General features: G+C 39.3%; 2 protein-coding genes across 3 annotated transcripts in view; one reads left to right on the top strand and one right to left on the bottom strand.

The window, feature by feature from the left end:
* Positions 1-17,003, top strand: part of LOC145985382 (methyl farnesoate epoxidase-like) — a 287,065-nt gene that overhangs the window by 19,748 nt on the left and 250,314 nt on the right. The window contains exon 2 of the mRNA XM_083119345.1: positions 11,243-11,297. The gene's annotated coding sequence lies outside the window, so the exon portion shown is untranslated. The remainder of the gene's footprint in view (positions 1-11,242; positions 11,298-17,003) is intronic.
* The window catches only part of SP1173 (major facilitator superfamily domain-containing protein SP1173), a 147,991-nt gene that overhangs the window by 28,419 nt on the left and 102,569 nt on the right, over positions 1-17,003 (bottom strand). The gene's annotated exons all lie outside the window — the stretch shown is intronic.

Here is a 17,003-nt window from a genome sequence, read left to right as displayed (position 1 = left end):
GCAAGATTTTCACCGGGAAAGTTGGGCACGGGAGGGAGGGATCATTTTCTTTCCCCTCAGTGATGCATTTCCCCATCCTTTTCTGTACCCAATGTTTTCTTTTAAAAGATTGACATCTCTTTTGCATGCTATTGTCATCTGTCACTTGTTTAATCTGGTCTCAGATCGGAATCTGCTGTTTCTGCATTTTCAACTACGCGATTAAAATTACCACCTGATCGCTAGTGTTGCTTCCATGTTGGAACCATGAAAGAGAGGGTTGTCTGAAGGTGCTGGGTTGAGATGACGTCAACGGCTCACTTGCTGATTGGGGTCCTAAAGTTCATATTTACGGGGCACATCCCGATGGTGTAGTGATAGCGCAGTCACCTTGTAATCAAAGGGTCCCAATTTCGAAGTGTACAATCGTGTAAAGAAATACTTCTCCCTAAAGACCACTGGTATGAAGGCTCTATGGGGGAAGTATTTATCCCCATGACTGTACAGTGGTTCGGATTCCACTTTAAACTGTAGTCCCGAGTAGTCCATGTGAACATAAAGTAATCTCAAAATAAATTATGACTTTTTAACATTCGTATACTTAGGGCAGAAATTCATTTAATTGCTATTTCTTCTTGTCAGTTAGGGAGGGACAATAAGTGTATGTATTTTCTTATTTTACTTCGCTTGTCTGCTTATAAGTCAATCGCGACGATGAATGACGAAAAGGTGAAATTGATGAAGGGACACTCAGAAAAGGACTTGAACCTGGGACCGTCGGCGCTGAGATCGCGAGCCCAGCTCATAACGCTCTCGGGCACCGAATTAACAGTGGGGCGGGAAGGAGAACAGATGGACCCTCCCCCCCCCCCGCCTACACACGTCACCACTGAACAGCATCCTATACTAATCTGTGATGCATGCATCATGTGTGTGCATAAACATATCCTTGCTTACAACGCCATATTTGTCCAGTGTTGACGCCTGACACTCCAACCTTATACTCATAGCCTACCGAATAAGGTATGTCAAGAGGTTATTTAGTCTTCTGTTCCATTTCAACAAAGTTGTATCCCTTTCGATATGATGACGCTGGCTGGATCAGAGGAATGATGACATGGCCTTACGTCGCACAACACGCATGCACCAGCGATACAGAGAGAATAGCTCCCAGTGTTCGTGATTAGGAATAAGGTCAAAAGGACTTCTTACTCAACGTTTATGATCCTCTACTGCAGGGCGAATAGTTGCGTAATGCTTGCAGGTGTTGACAAAGAGAATGAGCGTGTTTTCAGTTCTACACAAGTAGCTACATTGTAGGAAGAAAGAGCTTCACTCAACAAAAGTGTAAGCGTGTGTTTGGAGTCACATGTGGTGCTTATCTTTATCTGCCATTGCTAGCCGTCTAATTTAGGCGCTGATGTTTTACTGACCTAACTGATTGATTCTGTGTAGTTTACTTCGCTTTTCTTCCACTTTTGGCTAATTGCGATGAGGATGAGTGATGATATTATGAAATTGATGAAGAGACACAAAGTACACCCATGCCCCGGCCTTGCCGGGAATCAAACCCGAAACCCCTGCCGTCGTAGCACGCTGTGCCATAGTTTACTGACCTAAGTAGCAATGGCACACAGAGGAGTTGATAGTAATTTTGGGGCAAGGACAACACGAATGTATGTGCATTTCAAAACATCCTAAGTAACGTTTTATAAAAGCATATCCACCTTTTGGTCAGTTTTTGACAATTTCAAAGCAGGTTATATCTTTTGAACATATGATACGTTCATCGGGGTGTAAGGGGTGACCTTCCACGTAGTACACCCTAACTGCATTTTGCACACTAACGAGGCTCTGGCGTCTGGACCTGCGGCCAGTATAAACTTCCTAGGACTGTGTGTGTGTTGTCCTGTGATTTGTCTTTATATGTGCCAAGTGCCTTTTTACAGCCTCAGCTTTTAACCAAGGTAAGAATATTTTAATCCTCAGAAACGTGTTTTGATATAGTGTGACGGGTGAAAAATAGCTTAAGTGCTGACGCACCCAAAATTTCTATTAATTCAAATTCAAATTCAAGATACGTTCATCAAAGGATTGTTACGCCATAAATATCTTACAACTCGAGAATGAAAACTTCGAAACGTATTACGTTGTTTTGAAGAGGCAGATGATTGCTTTGGTTTATTTTGCTTCGCTTTTCTGCAACTTTTGGCTAATTGCGAATGTAAGGATGAGTGATGATAGGATGAAATTGATTAAGGGACACTCAAAAAGAACACCCATGGCCAGGCCGGGATTCGAACCAGGGACTCCTGGCTGGCCTCGTAGAGCGCTGTGCTAACCACTCCGCCACGGAGGTCGACAGAGGCAAAGAGAGAGGGGGAAAAGGGGGGTTCATCAGTGTTGTGGAACCGATAACTGCCGTAAATTTAGTGCGATTCGTACTGGAGCTAGATATTGCAAATGACTTGAACGATAAATATTGCATTTTAGCAAAATCGGATAGAAAAGCTTCAAACCGTAGACGACATCCTCCCGTGGCTTGGAATTTTCTTCAAAACTCATTCGACAAAGCATGAATAAATGTCTCCCCCTGACAATCAGTGACCCGTCTTGAGGCTTGACCGTCCCTTCAGTGCCTTTGTAACTACCCCACAAACATTGTCGCAGCAACATTAAATATTTTCACGAAATGTGCATTGAATAGTGGTGCCATCTACAATTTAAACTAACACGTAAAACATTAATGACGATCGTAACGCCTCTGGTGGTAACATCGATAAACCAGCGACACTAGCATGTTGTTATAGGAAGTTTCCAGGTTAGTTGATGAGTTATAGCGAAAAATGTCTGATGAGTCATTGACTTGGATTTTGTTAAAATAAACTAATAGCATTTTGTGATATCACCATATTTTGGTGTTTATTATTATTATTTGATTCGCAACTGAAAATATCAACGAAGGCTTGGCTGTAAAATGTGAGGTAAGCAAGTACACTACATTGCTTTTTGATTGATTGATTGATTGATTGATTGATTTAGTTTATTTTACTTCGCTTTCCTGCCACTTTTTGCTAATCGCCAAGACAGGGGATGTAGGTTGCGTGAAATGAAGGCTGTACTTTCTCGTCGTTCAACGGCAAAAAAAACATAATTATAACATACTTAAATAATGCGTACACAGTGGCGCGATTAGGGGGGGCGAAGGGGACAGTTGCCCCCCAATTTTCGCCACTTTTGCCCCCGCACTACGCTAAATCTTATCTACAAAGGGAAATATACTGTCTTGCCCCCCCCCCCTAGTTTTGGCACCTTGCTCCCCTAGTTTTAGGACCCAATCGCCGCCACTGTACGTACACAATAAGTACATTTTCTAGATTCATGAGAAATAGCTACAGCTTTGTTAGCGACGCAACTTCAGACCAATAAATTCACTTTAAAGCTCTTAATTTTCGAGTAAATTTGTCGATGGAAAATATTACGTGTACCCATTACGGCAATATTTCATTATTTTCTACAGGTTACTGTCACACAAGCCACTCGGTGGCTGAGCGAACTGAGTGTTCGATTCATAATCTCGCCTCCGAGGGCTCTGGGTTAGAATCTCGGCATAGTTATTCCGTTGCCTCTCTTCTTTTATCTATTTAATCTCATCATCATCCTGATTAATCTACATGTGTTCAAAAGCTACGTTAAATACGTAGTTGAAATGCAACTGCTATTAAAATACACGATTTCCGTGTTGGTTTTCGGCGAAGTTCAACTCGATTGAGCGTTAGTGTCCATCGGTGCATGTCAGTTCCTTGTAACGTAGAAGGCTCACCTTGTCTGAGCTTTTCTTGATAGCAAAGTATGTTCGACGCTGTTTTTGCATGTTTCTAACGTGGTGCATTGTTTTAGCTCGGCTAATGTGTCTGCGCTGACTGCAGTAGTAGGCAGATAGATACTTGCGTGTGCTCGTCAGTGCGGTGGTGGAACACGAATCGAACAACAGCGTGTAGAAGTGTGTTTGACAGTAGCTGTTTGTGGAAGTTTTAAAGTCTGTGCTGTGCGTATTTTAAGTCCGATCGACATATTTTCGGGAAACAGAGTATGAAGTTAAAGTAATCGTCTTCAGAAGGTGCAAGTTCTGTGTTCGGTGGAAACCCCATTGCTCACAACAAGGTAACGTACAGATTTGTGCTATACTCTTTAATTAATAGTCGTTAGTCACTATTGTCCTTGACCCTCTGTACCCCAACTAAAACGTGAACATTTTTGCATGGTTTATGAAGATTATGTTATTTATGAACGTTTTCTGTTGTTTTTAGCTTGCGGACATGTCATTGTATATCCCGAAGGCTTCTCGCAATTGAATATAGCACCCAACACGACGTGAACATGTAAAATAGCCGGGACGTTGCCTACCGCTTGATGAACACAAAATATTAATGACAAAAGTCAATAAATATTTATATTATTTTACATTAAAATGTATTGTAAAATAAACTTGATAAACCAGTGAAACTATTGTTAGGAGTATTAGATTTATTTATGTTTATAATTTTACGTTGTTAGGTTAGGAGTGAGTTTGATGGCGTTATCATTTGCAAGTGTTTTCACGCTATTTGAGTGTACCTACAACTGGCGAAAGTAGTCTGAGATGAGAGGATTTTACTTAACACGGGCCAAATTTTAGGATCAAATATCTGTTATTTGTGGTTTCCGAACCCTGAAACACATTTTATATTAATTAAACATAGTAATATACAAACTAAAAAACACTTCGACGTAATTTACGAGGAGTAGCTACAGTTAGTTAATGGGCTCCATTACTATTTAATTAATAGTAAATTTGCAGATATCACCACGACGACCACAGGTTGGAGTCCTGGCCTGGGCATCGGCGTTTGTTAGTGTCCGTCACTTTTATCTAATCAAAAGCATCATCATTGTCGTGATTAGCCTAAACAAGCAAAGAAGCAAGTTCAACATGATTTTTTTTTTGTTTCTTTATAGACTGTTTCTATTTTAGTTATTTCACATCGTTTTTCGTCCCATCTACGTAAATTAAGACAATAAATGGAGAACTAAAGAAATAAGTCAAGGGACAAATACCAAAACATATCCATATCGTACTCAGAATTGGAGTCTACTACCCGGGTTTAGTAATAGCTACTTTAGGTCAAATGAACCACATTGTTTATGGAAAGTTAGCATTAACTTCACCTTCAATGTTTCTCAGGCCGCTGAAACCAAAACGAAATGTTCATACTCATTGCTCAGGTCTTAATATAATATTGTAACAGTTTCGCCCGTGCCTATTTCTCTGTGTTTTTCTCTACCGTCCATCGACACAAAATCTTGTTCGAGTGGGGTCCAGGATGAGACGAAATATTTTCATGTGGTCTCCGCTTCGTGAATGCTAACATTCTCCTTTTCTCTTTTGTTCTTTCCAGGTTTCTATCCTTCTCAGCCTCTCTCTTTTTCTCTGTTTCTAACTACCCTCCTCTCTCAATTTAGGTTTCTCTTACTTCCATCTCTACCACTTTTTATATATCATCCCAGTCAAAAAGGGATGATTTTGGGGTCCAATACGGAAAAAAAATCGGGGAAAGCTGGAACAAATTTTATTATCTTCCTAACAGTATTCTTAACAACATATTAATTTTGCACCCCTGTACCACCCCGGATTTGGCCGCCATCTTTGAAAAATGGCGCCAAAAATCTGTTTTTTTTTTTTTTTTTTGCAAATATCTCGCTTGGAAAGCACTTTACAGCAAAAGAGGTTATGATGAAAAATAATCTACATAAAATTCTCTACAAAAAATGTTATGTGCATTTTTGTTCCAAGAAGCACCGTTAGGGTGCTAGAGGAGCGAGTAATTTCACTTATTTTTCTCCACTCTATTTTGCAAGAGCGAAAGACAAGGAAACTTTCTTACAACAACTTCAGGGCTTATTTCTTATTAAAATACCTATTCTAAATGTATGAGCAGCGGTAGCTCAGTCTTGTTGACCTCCGTGGCGGAATGGTTTTCACAGCAGGCTGCAATGCCAGGGATCCCGGGTTCGAATCCCGGCTAGGACATGGATGCTTGTGTGTGTATGTCCGTAATGAGAAAACCTAGAATATCAGTAGAAACTGATATGTGTGAAAGTTGATAAAATAGTGAATGACGGGGGAATACTACCGCATATGAGTATTCCTTAAAAAAAAAAAAAAAAAAAGAGTCGTTAGGGCATCTGACAACCATGCGAGAGACCTGGGTTAGATTCCCAGCGGGGGAGAACAGAGATTTTTCCACCTGTTCAAGCGGCTCCAGCACCCACACAACGTCGTATAAAGTGGGTACCTGGAGGAAACTGGGGATAAAGGCGGCCTGGGACATGGTGCTGATCACATCACCCCCACCTTCGACCGTGCTCAAGATAGTGTGGGGCCCTAACTCCACACCCCCAACTCCAAACATCTGCGTGAGACGGAACAGAATTCCGTGGTGGGAGAAAAACTACTGTAGCTACTAGCCGTTTACAGGAGCTTGTAGTGCTTCGCGCCGCCCACTCGCTTTAACCCCTTCTATACTCTAATGCGCGGCCTTGCTCCATATATTCCCCGGACAGAGTATAGAACAGTGTCAGGTTTTGAACAGGTAAATGTTTGCAATGTTCACAGATCACTGAACACTTTAGCACAATTTTCTACAGCTACAAAACTCTGGTGGGGCAGCTTCCTTGTCTGTTAATACCATCTGTGAAACTTTCAGAGAGTGGTTCAAAGAGGATCATAAAGAGAAGGCTTTTTGGTTTTCCACATCCCTACCTCATCAGCTACAACGGGTATGGGACAGTTTGTACTCTGAATAGGTCTTATGATTTTTTAGTAAAATATTATTTTACATAAAACTCTGATCAACTGGATACAATAGGCCTACATCTCTGATTTTCACTTCAGAAGTGAATGATCCAGTGATTATCTCTCTCATTTCGTTCAAACTTGACATTTGCCAAATACTCAACATTGAAGACATTCCATCATCATGAGCAGCCGAAGGATTGGTTTGCTTGTTTCCTGTTAATCCTGTAATTGACTGTATACCATCAAAACCAGGGAATGGTGGGTGAGAGAGAATCACTGGCAAAAGAACGGGAAGTCTTTGCTTATCCCTTGATATAAGAGACTTTCGTACATCGACATGCACCTCATCTATTTTATCTGTGAACTAGTAGGCATGCCAAAAATCTACTTGGTTAGCATTGAGTCAGTCACTTCTCTGCCGTCCCCCACAACTCTTCATGGGGCACATCACGGCTCAGTCGTCATATCTGATCATATCAGAGACCAAAACTTTTGTGACCGTGTTATTGTGGTTTGAGTTATTGTTTTAAGTCTACTTTATGCACGAATAGGCTAATCGAGACTGGACCCACAGGTCAAAATGGACTCCAAACCACCAAATGTGCCTCCACCGGGTATTGAAACTGGGACTCATCGGTTAGATTGGCGTTTTATTGTTAAATAGCCCTTTTGGACAAAGTCAACATGTTCCTTTGGAGATACCTTGACTTTCCAACCAAACATATTATCTCCCGCACACACTACACTGACATAGTGCAAAGCACAGGGGAGCACTTTACCTTTTTACACACTAAACTATTTTCTCTAAAGTACTCCATGCAATGATGAAAGCAATTGAACCATAAATGACATTGTTAAAGAAAGAACAAATGTAATAAGTCCAGTTTTATAGAAGAGATATATTGCAAAACATCATGTAACAGGTGCGTCCTTGAGCGTGCAAAACGGGGAGGGAAAATAACCTAAAGTTTCTCTCTCATCTAGCACCCAAACGGAGCATCCTAGAAGAAAAATGCACAGAACATTGTTCGTAGAGAATTTTATGTAGATTATTTTTCATCATAGCCTCTTTTGCTGTAAAGTGCTTTCCAATCGAGATATTTGCAAAAAACTGATTTTTGACGCCATTTTTCAAAGATGGCGGCCATATCCGGGGTGGTACAGGGGTGCAAAATTAATATGTTGCTAAGAACCCTTTTTAGAAAAATAATAAAATTTGTTCCAGCTTTGCCTGATTTATTTCCTTATTGGACCCCCTTATATCTGTCTCCCACGCTTTCTCTTTCTTTCTCTCTCTCTCCGTTTCCTCTGCTTCATTCTTCCTCTATATTTTTTCTTTATTGTTCCTCTCAATCTTTCTCTCTTTCTCCTCTCTCTCTGAACTTTTCCGTTTTTTCTTGTTATATTTCTCTATCAATCAATTTTCCTGTTTCTTTTCACTATATTTTTCTATCATTGTTTCTTTTCATTTCTGTCTCTGTCTTCCTCCCCCTTCATTTTTATTTCATAATCTACTTGTTATTCTTTCCCTACTATAAATAATTTTGAAAATTTCTCATGTAGACTATTTGTCATCTTGGTGGAGGCGCCCCTGCTTGCTTTGTCAGCGGTGTTCCCCTCCCCCTGTTTCTCTCTGCCTTTATTATTGTTTTTTTTTTTCGCATTTCTAGTGTTTATAAGTAACGGTAACTGTTAACTGGTAACCTTTTGAAATAAGTAATTTCAGATAACAAAAAACCACATGCATACATATGTATTCTTGTCACGAGGCAAAGCTTTGGTGACACGTATTTCATTAAGTATTAAGGATTACTTGAATTTTCTTCACGCTTTATTTTCATATTTTAACATGGTTTTTTTTAATAATAATAAATAAAACTTAGTGTTAAATTTACGCCGATATCAGTTGCAGTTCATGTATGGAACACATTATACCTGTTATACATACTCCAGATTAAAGAAACATAGTTACATTTTGGGTGAAGTAATTGTAAAACTTGTTTACATATAAAACGTAATTTCCAAAAAAACGGGGTAATTGCATTTGTGTATTTTCTCCTCCTGGCGTTGTAAGGAGTAATTTTCTTGTAAGCACTCGCATGTCAGCCTCTCTTCCGCCTTGGACTGCATTCTTACAGACTAACGAGGCTCTGGTTTCTGACTCGAAAGCAGTATGTTCTGTGGAATTTGTGTTGTGTCCTGTGGTTGTGGTTGCCCTTTCATGAAATTCATCTTATCACAGTTCATCCTCATCGTCGCGATGAACCAAAAGTGGAAGAGGGTCGAATAAAAGTAAAACAAAGCCAATCGACATCTCTCTTTTTCCCTCCTTCTTTTCTTTTTCCACCGCTCTTCTCCACGTTTCATCTTTCTCTAGTTTTATGTTTTTCGTACCTTATTTCCCTTGCTTCTCCTGTCTTTACAAATTCCATTATATTCTCCTCTCTGCCTTTCCCCCCGCATTTGTCTGCCTTAATACGATTAATAATGAAGTAGTTAAATTGTATTGTTGTTACTTGTTTTGCTTTAGGTTCACTTTATGCACAGGTAAGCTAATCGTGATTGGACCTATAGTTTAAAGTGGGCTCCGACCCTTTGTATGCGCCTTCACGGGGACCCCTTGATACAAGCCTGCTTCTATTACAGGGTGGTCCAAAAGTATGGAAACGCTCATTTAAAACAATACAGATGGTGAAGCACGAATGAAACATACCGATATATGATATAGCGAAGGGAAGAAACCGGATAGGCTATGTGACCAACATGGCGCCCATTTTGAAGCCTGCCATCTTGGATTCAACTTCATTTTCTTGAATGGAAAGGTAAACATGCGGCATATCAAAAATAGGATAGAAGTTCAAGAGAAACATGCTGGTATGCTTCATTTTTGTATACGCATGATCAGTGGCGGCGATTGGGTTCTAAAACTGGGGGGCAAGATGCCAAAACTGGGGGCGGGATGGCAAGGATAATTTATATTCCCTTGGTAGATAAGGTTTAGCATAGTGCGGGTGCAAAAGTGGGAGGGTGGGGCAATTTCCCCCTAATTGCCGCAACTGCGCATGATGCAATGTTTATGATACAAACGAATGCTTTCACAGTATTGGTGAACAGGTCACAATAATTTATGAGTGAGCATATTGGCCGTAGCTCTAGATATTTTCATTAGTTTGGACGCTAAACGGGGGGAGGAGGGCTATGACCCACAGAAAAGTGTTCCCTTACCTACAAGATATTAGAAAAATACTTTGACTGTAGACATTTTAGTCATACTGTAATTATCACCATATACAATATTCTTGATTGACTATCAAACTTTTAAGAACTTTTGCGTATTCTGTCTGCCACCTTTGGCGCTCTGGTGCGAACTAGTCCCAAGGCTGACCTGTTGTGTAAGTTTGAGGCTGCTGTCAACACCATACATCACGATCGCAAGATTACATCCGCAAACCTCCGAACTTAGAGCAACGTGTTTCAGTTCCATTTATAAATGTCTGTTTCGCTTCTCCTCGGCTGGGCGTTTTATGGCACGTAAATATAGTATATCTCGGTTATTCAAACGGTCCTTCGAGAAGGCAGGAGGGATTGAACACGCCGCAGTTTGTTGATGCAACACGGCCGGAATGGAAGATCTGCTGGATTATATATTTTATTTTATAGGTCGTATATTTCTGCACCGGGATGATGCAGATTGAATCATCGAATCCTGTTCGCAACAGGAAACTCGGCCAGGAATTTCAGTCTGATAGTTCCTACGCGCGTTAAAATTGCGGATGTAAAAAATACGAGACAATACCTCACCTCCGTGGCGGAGTGGTTAGCACAACGCGATACGACGACAGGGGTACCGGATTCGAATCCAGGCCTGAGCATGGGTGTTCTTTGTGATTGGCTCTTCATCAATTTCATCACATCACTCATCCTGATCCGCGATTAGCCAAAGTGGAAGGGAATTGCAGAAGGTACAACAATCATGTATATTTACACGCAAAACCCCTCCTTTTTTTCATCTTCTCTCTCCCCCCCTCAAGCGCACACACACACATATCACGTTTACATACACACAGAATACATTAATCCCTGTTTTCTCTGAAATTAGGGAATATGAGTCTCAACTTGTCATTTTGCTCCACACTGACAGCTGAGTTCACATTGTACATCTTTGCAAGTTGAAAATTAGTTCGTATACTTGATAAAAGTAGCTGCTACTTCAAAACACTTCTTATAACCTACAGGTAATTATAAATAATACACCATGAAAAACTACACTGTAGTTTGTCAAATAAAAAAATAGTTTATCTAATTTTAAAATAAAAATGAAGGGAAATCCATACATATGATACAAAAGTATAAGGTTTGAGTAGTGTTCGAGCCAACATTGCCAGCATACCAAATTCATAACATATTTTCTTCTCCTTTTTTCAGGATTTTTCCGTTGTGTGTTCTTGCCAGAAGTACCAGAGGCCTTCGACCAGATACGGTAAGTGCATAATTACTTTTTCTTTACAGCAACAGACAAAATGTTACTTAAACGTGTCCGTTACATTATTAGGAGGATCAAGTATGTGCAGCTAAGAGCTGTATTTCGATATTTCAATATCGGCCTCCATACATCATAGATATTGAACATCGCGATTGTCGATACCGATCGTCATCCTCGATATTATCAAGCTCGGCTAGATTGATTATATTGTTGAATGATGAGAAGAAGAAGATAAGTGAATGAGTAGCATTCTTCAGAGACAGGATGCTTTCCGTCCGGTCTGAGGGCAAAAGTTTCAAATTCCAGTAATTGTCGATTCAGTTCCGGCTGTCAAAGCGGCAGTCACTTTATTCTTAGAACATCTCCAGCTCACTGCGCGAATCCAGCTAGCGAGCCTAGCAACAGCATAGAGCGTGAGCAAGAGGGTTAGTGATAGGTGCAGAGTTTAGATGGCGTCAGCAGTTCGCTTGTTGATTGGTGGTTTCGGGAGTAACGACTAGCTTCCAAGCTTTCCAACTTCTTTACCTAGATTGTATCAACAATTCCTTTACAGTCGATTTTGGACACGATAATTAGTTGATTTTGAGATCACACTTCCTCCGCTTATGTACTTATGTGTCAAATTTACTTTGCCTTACGAATCTATATAAAATCCCCACTATCTTTGGCGTACGATTAGTTAATATAGTTAAGCTAGCCTTTTTGGAGATTTGTATACATTTTCTCTTGTTAATATGATATTAAGACATCTTGTAATTCTGTTCCCCACTCAAAGCTGAGTTCACCATATTGCAAGATGAGAACTTGTTGGTATCATGTCCGTCCGGAATGGGGGGCAAGGGGGGCAGCGAAAATGACTGACAACTTAAAATTTTATTTTCCACATACAATTTCATTTCAGTTACAGTAATTTATTAATTATTGTAAGCGCGTTGCAGGAAAATGACAGCTTCAAACTGAAGTGTTTTAGTAGGTAATTCTACTATGGGATAAATGTGCTTCGTTTACCCCTTCCCCTGGAAAAAAATACCTTGCTTGTCCCTCCCTGGAAAAAAATCCTGCGGACGTCCATGCTAGGTGTAATCGAATGAAACTAAAATTGTACTTAAAGTGCCAGGGTTTATTTTCTTCTATTTGAACGTAGGGGGCACCGTAATGTATTTCCTTTGTGCAAAATGTCTATGTTACGTTTTCAGCTACAGTTCGTTATTAGGTACACATGTATATCGACTCGATATCGATGTTGAAGCAATATTGAACTTTTAAACTGGGAATTCGATTTTGCAGAGCACTTATTTCACGATCTATTCTGTTTCTAGCACCCCGCAAATAGAAATTTTATCTCCAATTACTACCGAAGCTAAAATCTTACATTCTCGACATGGTTTGTCGACCTTCGTCTCTCCTACGCCAGGGAAAACCACAGCAAAGGAGGTATTTCTCTTCACTGGCTGGGCAACTAGAAAGGGGCGCAGGTGAACGGACATTACATTACATATTAACCCTTTCAGATGTCAACTGCAGCACGGGCTGTTGTTTCTCCAGGAAGAGTGATGGGGCAGGGACGTTAAACCCTGGCACGGAGTATGCATACTCTTCGAATATGAAAATAAGGGCTACCGGTGGCCATTAAGATGGGTGTAAATCAGGGACCTGTAACGTAACGCAATTCATTGGTATTTGTCACCGTTCCGCGTTATTTCCGTACCGGGTACCGCGTACCGGCCCAAGTGCTGTGGACCGTTCCAAGGAAAATACCAGAACCTCTTGGTAAGGCGAACAGTAACGCTTCTGCTATACCGTTCCGTTCGTACCCGAGAGTGCTTCGGGGACGACAGCTTTGGGTACACAGAGTGGAACGTTAAAATACCCGTACCAGAAAGCATGGACCTTGTTCCTTATCTGAATGCCGGTTCCGTTACGGTACGTACCTCTCCTTACAATCATACCGGTACAAATTCATGATGGGTATACCTGAACTTTAGGATCGGGTACAATTGTAACAAAACCTATTTTCAGCAAATCAAATGGGTATTGAATGGATCAGAAAATATATGTCACGTAACTCTTCATTTTAAAACTTTCATTGTTGAATTCTTGAAAAATCGATAAGAACTAATATTAATTGAGGTTGTAGGCAATAAAATATAAATTGTATATATATATATAAATAAATATGGAATCCTGAGATTTGTTATTAATAATGTTACTTTTATATAACTAATACACGTAATATTGGGTGCAAGGTGAACATATTTAAAAAAAATATTTTCAAGCAAGATATTGAAAGTTCGACATGATGATAGTTTATGTAATTAGAATATTACCAACTAATAATACATGTGGAAAAAAGGGGAAGTTAATGTACGCCATATTGAGTAATGTTACCATCTATGTTACAGATCTGAAATTCGGGTTGACCTGGCATTGCCAATCAAAATTATTTTGGTAAAACTGGAAATTAGACGCCATATTGAAAAATGTCACTTCTTAAGATAGAGAAGTGAAATTCGGTTTGGTGGTACATCTTGCTAATTAGTGCATGTTAAATCAACATGATTGTTGAAAACCGGAAGTTGATTGACGCCATATTGAAAAATGTTACTTCTTAAGATATAGAAGTGAAATTCGGTTTGACGGTAGCTTATGTGAATTAGAGCATGGAAAATTGACATGATTGTGGAAAACCGCAAGTTCATGGACGCCATATTGAAGAACGTTACTTCTTATGATAGAGAAGAGAAATTCGATTTGGTGGTAGATCTTGCTAATTAGTGCATGTTAAATCAACATGATTGTGGAAAACCGGAAGTTGATGGACGCCATATTGAAAAATGTTACTTCTTATGATAGAGAAGTGAAATTCGGTTTGGTGGTAGATCTTGCTAATTAGTGCATGTCAAATCAACATGATTGTGGAAAACCGGAAGTTGATGGACGCCATATTGAAAAACGTTACTTCTTAAGATAGAGAAGAGAAATTCGATTTGGTGGTATCATATGCTAATTCGTGTATGGCAAATCAACATGATTGTGGAAAACCGGAAGTTCATGGACGCCATATTGAAAAATGTTACTTCTTATGATAGAGAAGTGAAATTCGGTTTGGTGGTAGATCTTGCTAATTAGTGCATGTCAAATCAACATGATTGTGGAAAACCGGAAGTTGATGGACGCCATATTGAAAAACGTTACTTCTTAAGATAGAGAAGAGAAATTCGATTTGGTGGTATCATATGCTAATTCGTGTATGGCAAATCAACATGATTGTGGAAAACCGGAAGTTCATGGACGCCATATTGAAAAATGTTACTTCTTATGATAGAGAAGTGAAATTCGGTTTGGTGGTAGATCTTGCTAATTAGTGCATGTCAAATCAACATGATTGTGGAAAACCGGAAGTTGATGGACGCCATATTGAAAAACGTTACTTCTTAAGATAGAGAAGAGAAATTCGATTTGGTGGTATCATATGCTAATTCGTGTATGGCAAATCAACATGATTGTGGAAAACCGGAAGTTAATGGACGCCATATTGAAAAATGTTACTTCTTATGATAGAGAAGTGAAATTCGGTTTGGTGGTAGATCTTGCTAATTAGTGCATGTCAAATCAACATGATTGTGGAAAACCGGAAGTTGATGGACGCCATATTGAAAAACGTTACTTCTTAAGATAGAGAAGAGAAATTCGATTTGGTGGTATCATATGCTAATTCGTGTATGGCAAATCAACATGATTGTGGAAAACCGGAAGTTAATGGACGCCATATTGAAAAATGTTACTTCTTATGATAGAGAAGTGAAATTTGATTTGACGGTAGCTTATGTGAATTAGAGCATGGAAAATTGACATGATTGTGGAAAACCGCAAGTTCATGGACGCCATATTGAAGAACGTTACTTCTTATGATAGAGAAGAGAAATTCGATTTGGTGGTAGATCTTGCTAATTAGTGCATGTTAAATCAACATGATTGTGGAAAACCGGAAGTTGATGGACGCCATATTGAAAAATGTTACTTCTTATGATAGAGAAGTGAAATTCGGTTTGGTGGTAGATCTTGCTAATTAGTGCATGTCAAATCAACATGATTGTGGAAAACCGGAAGTTGATGGACGCCATATTGAAAAACGTTACTTCTTAAGATAGAGAAGAGAAATTCGATTTGGTGGTATCATATGCTAATTCGTGTATGGCAAATCAACATGATTGTGGAAAACCGGAAGTTCATGGACGCCATATTGAAAAATGTTACTTCTTATGATAGAGAAGTGAAATTCGGTTTGGTGGTAGATCTTGCTAATTAGTGCATGTCAAATCAACATGATTGTGGAAAACCGGAAGTTGATGGACGCCATATTGAAAAACGTTACTTCTTAAGATAGAGAAGAGAAATTCGATTTGGTGGTATCATATGCTAATTCGTGTATGGCAAATCAACATGATTGTGGAAAACCGGAAGTTAATGGACGCCATATTGAAAAATGTTACTTCTTATGATAGAGAAGTGAAATTCGGTTTGGTGGTAGATCTTGCTAATTAGTGCATGTCAAATCAACATGATTGTGGAAAACCGGAAGTTGATGGACGCCATATTGAAAAACGTTACTTCTTAAGATAGAGAAGAGAAATTCGATTTGGTGGTATCATATGCTAATTCGTGTATGGCAAATCAACATGATTGTGGAAAACCGGAAGTTAATGGACGCCATATTGAAAAACGTTACTTCTTAAGATAGAGAAGAGAAATTCGATTTGGTGGTATCATATGCTAATTCGTGTATGGCAAATCAACATGATTGTGGAAAACCGGAAGTTCATGGACGCCATATTGAAAAATGTTACTTCTTATGATAGAGAAGTGAAATTCGGTTTGGTGGTAGATCTTGCTAATTAGTGCATGTTAAATCAACATGATTGTGGAAAACCGGAAGTTGATGGACGCCATATTGAAAAACGTTACTTCTTAAGATAGAGAAGAGAAATTCTATTTGGTGGTATCATATGCTAATTCGTGTATGGCAAATCAACATGATTGTGGAAAACCGGAAGTTAATGGACGCCATATTGAAAAATGTTACTTCTTATGATAGAGAAGTGAAATTCGGTTTGGTGGTAGATCTTGCTAATTAGTGCATGTCAAATCAACATGATTGTGGAAAACCGGAAGTTGATGGACGCCATATTGAAAAACGTTACTTCTTAAGATAGAGAAGAGAAATTCGATTTGGTGGTATCATATGCTAATTCGTGTATGGCAAATCAACATGATTGTGGAAAACCGGAAGTTAATGGACGCCATATTGAAAAATGTTACTTCTTATGATAGAGAAGTGAAATTCGGTTTGGTGGTAGATCTTGCTAATTAGTGCATGTCAAATCAACATGATTGTGGAAAACCGGAAGTTGATGGACGCCATATTGAAAAACGTTACTTCTTAAGATAGAGAATAGAAATTCGATTTGGTGGTATCATATGCTAATTCGTGTATGGCAAATCAACATGATTGTGGAAAACCGGAAGTTCATGGACGCCATATTGAAAAATGTTACTTCTTATGATAGAGAAGTGAAATTCGGTTTGGTGGTAGATCTTGCTAATTAGTGCATGTTAAATCAACATGATTGTGGAAAACCGGAAGTTGATGGACGCCATATTGAAAAATGTTACTTCTTAAGATAGAGAAGTGAAATTTGATTT

Source organism: Lepisma saccharinum, chromosome 3, assembly GCF_977018435.1.
Source record: "Lepisma saccharinum chromosome 3, izLepSacc3.1, whole genome shotgun sequence".
NCBI classification, from domain to species: domain Eukaryota; kingdom Metazoa; phylum Arthropoda; class Insecta; order Zygentoma; family Lepismatidae; genus Lepisma; species Lepisma saccharinum.
This window is presented reverse-complemented; position numbering and strand designations above follow the sequence as displayed.